The sequence below is a fragment of the Octopus bimaculoides genome, chromosome 5 (genome assembly GCF_001194135.2).
Source record: "Octopus bimaculoides isolate UCB-OBI-ISO-001 chromosome 5, ASM119413v2, whole genome shotgun sequence".
Taxonomy (NCBI): Eukaryota; Metazoa; Mollusca; class Cephalopoda; order Octopoda; family Octopodidae; genus Octopus; species Octopus bimaculoides.
This window is the reverse complement of record NC_068985.1, coordinates 63228025-63232863: the sequence shown is the minus strand read 5'-3', so window position 1 is coordinate 63232863 and position 4839 is coordinate 63228025. Positions and strand designations below refer to the sequence as shown.

Here is a 4839-nt window from a genome sequence, read left to right as displayed (position 1 = left end):
GAGGGGGCGAGTGATAGATAAAGAGATAGAGAACAAGAAGTGGATCGGATAATTTCGAAACTGGCTGAGTCCTCTGGTCCGAAAATCTTCACTTCCTGTTATAGGTAAGGGTTGTCTGATGACTGCAGATGAATTTACTCAACTTTATTCACAAGAATTGCCATGGGTTCCTACAAAATAAAAATATATAAATTCATATTAAACCAGAATATTAAAATAATATGTACATTTGTTTAAACGGCTGAAAATAAACATTTCATCAATGAGATTTAAGTAGAATCAATTGTCGGTGTTTATTAAAAGCAAAATTCCTAAACTGTGTTTTGGGAGTTCTTTGTTATATGATGTTCACGGACATTCCACCCCACCCCCATCATTATGATAAATCTGCACGGGGGAGTAATTTGATGGTGTATAATAAAGTTCGGATCCTTCTGTTTCGTTTGTTTAATTTTAATTCTCTAGCTGGAAGCGCATCTCACTATAAGTCAACTTCCAGCTATCCAAAGTGCTAGATTCTTCCTTAATGTCCTTCATTGGTATGATTAATATTTTAAAGCAAGTTGTGAACTGCACAGAAACCATTCCTGGTGGGTATATGAGGATATATAGATATATATACCAAACACACACACACACACACACACACACACACACATGGCGGTAATTCCTTCTTTTCAGAAGAGCGCTATCCCTTCAATGAACATTGCATGATCATGTGCACGAAGTGGCTTCTAGCTTCCGTTCTGCAAACACTTTTATAGGTGTATCACTTGATCTGCCTGACTAATGGCATCACCGGTTGAATTGTGACTCCATTTATCAAACCCTGTCTGCTCAGACCGCCGGCTGACTTGCAAATTACAAATGTATCGCGGAGAATGTGGCGACAGAACTACCTCGCAAGCTGCTTGATTTCTTCCTAGTTCATGTGACCGCAGGTAGTTGACTAACTCAGCTCTTGACAGACGAAATTACACACACACACATTGCATTTTAATTCCAGCTGGATTTCTGTAAGTACTGCACTTGAGTCCTGCTTGTAAAGTGAACGCTCTGAAGAAAAGCATGCTCCACTTGCTTTTGCTCATAGACACCACATATACTCCCAACAATCTTTCTGTATGATGTACAGTTTTCAATACCTCCCAATGCCTCCCAGTTGTCCACATCTATCTCCAAAGCATTAAGATTGCCTTTTATAACATCGCTTCCTTGATTTATAATGTGGTCTTTCCCCTCGTGTCATTTGTTTAGCCATTCTTCCATCCTCTATTCTGACATGACCATATGTTGTTGTGCATATGTGCATATGTGCACATGTGCATATGTGCACATGTACATATGTGCGGGTATGTATGTATGTATGTATTATGTATGTATTTGTTTATTTATTGCGATATATAAATAAAAACCAGCACAAAATATTTCTGAAAAATATTCCTTTGGTTTTCTGTTGCAAGAAAGATATTTGGCAAAATTCCAATTCTTCCAGTTAATACATTTTGTAGACGTCGCAGATTGCAATATCAGATTCTTATTGCAGAGCCATTGATAATATTTCTTTCCTGACAATACAATACTGTTAAGTAAGCTAGAACAATATACCTGCTCCTCATCTCCAGCAAGCAGCATACATCAAACTGAAATACTTAGCGGCTTCACATATTTAGCTTCCCTTTTATCTTTAATAATAACCAGTCTTTCCGGTACATAGATCCTCATTTCCTGCTTCATAACCGTTCTTTTCTTTTGACCTTTCACCATCAAATCTATTTTTCTTGTATTTTATCCTTCTATTTCAGCCCAATCTGTAAATCTAACATGAAAGATATTCGTTTAGATAAAGGTGTAGATATATCATATACCTTACCCTGCTAGTCTTGTTAGAATAAAACAACTATGAGACAAGACTAGCTATCATCAACGTGTCATACCATCCAATATCATGCAATCTGTCGTTCCACCACATACAGTATACCTTTATATCGTTTCATATACGGTCCCTACATTGTTATATCATATTCCATTGTACTTTGTATTGACCAGACGAGTAAGTCGTCTTAGCAGCCTGTGTGTGTGTGTGTGTGTGTGTGTGTGTGTGTGTGTGTGTGTGTGTGTGTGTGTGTTACTGATAAGTTTAGAAAACCAAAGAGGATTCAACATCGTCTCAAGATTCGAAGTCTATTTGCATTAAAGTTGTTTTTCACAATAATCGTGGTTGCCATACATCAGCTGCAGTCCAGCTCACCTGTATTCTTTTCTACTCTAGGCACAAGGCCCGAAATTTTGGAGGAGGGGGCCAGTCGATTAGATCGACCCCAGTACTTAATTTATCAACCCCGAAAGGATGAAGACCTCGACAGAATTTGAACTCAGAACATAAAGACAAACGAAATACCGCTTAGCATTTTGCCCGGCGTGCTAACGTTTCTGCCAGCTCGCCGCCTTTCAACACACCTGTATTTATAATGGCTTTCATTAAAATATGAAATTGAATTCACGCAATCAACCATCTTTTGAATGAGTTCAGTTTAATCTCAGAACAAACTAAATCAGAGCACAGCCACAAACCATTTGATCATTAATCTGTCTATCGCGAGTCTATACGAGCACAGTTGTCAGTGGCTATGCATAACTTGTTCCATACAGCTATGTAGCTCTACTCTATATCTAATACTTTGATAAAAAAAAAATTAACGGTAACAGTAGATGATATGTAAAATACTAGGGTAAATAAAAGAAAAAAATAGTTTTCACCTACGAATATCAGCGTATCAATTCGACATGAGTTGAATAAATAGAACAGACATGCATTAATAACCGAGTAGATTGCACAAGTTTTACATAGGTAGCTTTCTCAGATGGTCTGACTGAAGATATATTAAATTTATTTTTACATCGACTGGTATTCAATGAAAATTATAGCTATATTGATATGAAAATGGCGCCGGTCGACAGCTTACTGAAATAGTTAACTTCTGTTATCTATTGCCGCTTTCAGTACAATTGGCACAAAGATCAACTTTACCATTCCTTCCGGTATCGATAAAAATGTTGTTGCAAGATAGCAGGATAGAATATATATGATACTCAAATAGACAACCTAAGTGTCAGTGAAACACTAGAATAGAGATGAAAAGATAGGATGGATTAGGTTACAGACTACCAACTGTTGCATCATGGGTTGAACTCGACTAACGGTCTCGTTATATTCCTCGTCGAAGGATCTTTATGCTACAAGCGCCTCAGTTACCAAGTTTCAGAAATAATTTTTAGTCTTCTACCTTTCTAAGCCAGTGTATCATTCCCCAGGTAATCATGTGGATACATTATCTATTAGTCAGATATTATCAGCAACTTTATGAATGATACTGAAATGATCAAAAATGTGGGTGGAGCTCACCCCTGTTTCAATGAATGGAAATTCTTATTGTTCGATCAACATTTATTAAGTTATTCCACAGATACTCTCTACGTTAACATCGGATAGATTCAACATGACACAGTATCTGACATGACCAGGTTCTAGTATTACAAATACAATCCATTTAACTTCCTTATCCATAGGTTTCCATAAGCCCAATTTCACTCAAAGCTTGAGTCGACACTAATCTATGATTAAAGACACACACTTAAAGTGAATAGAATACAATGGCACACACATACTCACACATACACACATTGGTTCACGCACATATTAGTTAACGGTGGGGCTAGTTAGTTAACATATCACACTAAAGTTCGTAAGAAAGACCATTTAATCTCAGTGATTTACCCATCACACAGCCTTGTAACACACGTCTGCTACCTCATCTTTGTTTTCGGGTCGCGGTAAAATGCCGTGGTAGCCGTGGAAAACCATCACCAGTCCATTGCTCGTCGCGAAATGTTCGAGAAAGATCGCAGTGCAGGTTCGGTGTCACGTTGCGCCTCTAACACCTTTATTTGTTCAACGGTTTTCACTGTCCCATATTTCAGGAGACGCACCCATACATGAAGAACGCATCCTTCTTGTTTTGTGCTGAACTAATTATGGGTCATTCTCCTTGCAGGAATATCATAACCGATACCCTCTCTGTTTGCCTCTTTTAATTACTTGATTAACACCTCTCCTAATTTATTGTTCTCTATTACTACTTCTTTACAGAGTTTAATTAATTGTTTATTTTTGTTATTTTGCAACATATCTCACGTGTCATTAATAAGCACCTGTCAATTCTCTCTTCACAAATTCACTAATCTGATTCTTGAAACCTATACGTATTGGAAAATACGCATTCGGTTTCCAACACCCGACACCCAGTTTATTTTTCCCAAGTTTACTGTCCAGATCACGAAGTGTTGGTGTGTTTAGTTAAATACTGTGGACAACTTACAGTCCTTAACGGTTAACCTAATGGAAAATGTAAACTCTACGCTCTGATGACCCGCCGAGGTTTCTCCAAGTCACTCAGGAGATACCTATCAGGAACATCCAGGAGATACTTATCAAACAATTGGAAGTTCCAGTTTCTAACATTGGCACAGCTCTACACATTTTGGTTGGAGTGGGAAGAATTTAACTATTCCAGTGTTTTGCAGGTGTTGTAATTTGTTGTTCACACTAAAGCATAAATGGCCAGATAGACCGCATGCTGAAGTGGCAGCCATTTTTGTCAGATGTTTTATCGTTTAAGATTTACAGTTAAGGTTATGCCAAATACATACATATATATACATATGAATGTGAGGAGTGTTGGGTTTATTTGTTTATAGTTTCAGCTTAGAGCTGCGGCCATGCTGATGCACCATATATATATATATAAACACACACACACACACACACACACACACACA

The 4839-nt window shown here is 37.7% G+C and overlaps 1 protein-coding gene across 1 annotated transcript in view; it reads right to left on the bottom strand.

Annotated features, from left to right (window-relative positions):
* Positions 1-91: 91 nt before the first annotated feature.
* LOC106878672 (tropomyosin Tod p 1.0102) overlaps positions 92-4839 on the bottom strand; it is a 26513-nt gene continuing 21765 nt past the window's right edge. The window contains exon 2 of the mRNA XM_014927955.2: positions 92-170. The gene's annotated coding sequence lies outside the window, so the exon portion shown is untranslated. The remainder of the gene's footprint in view (positions 171-4839) is intronic.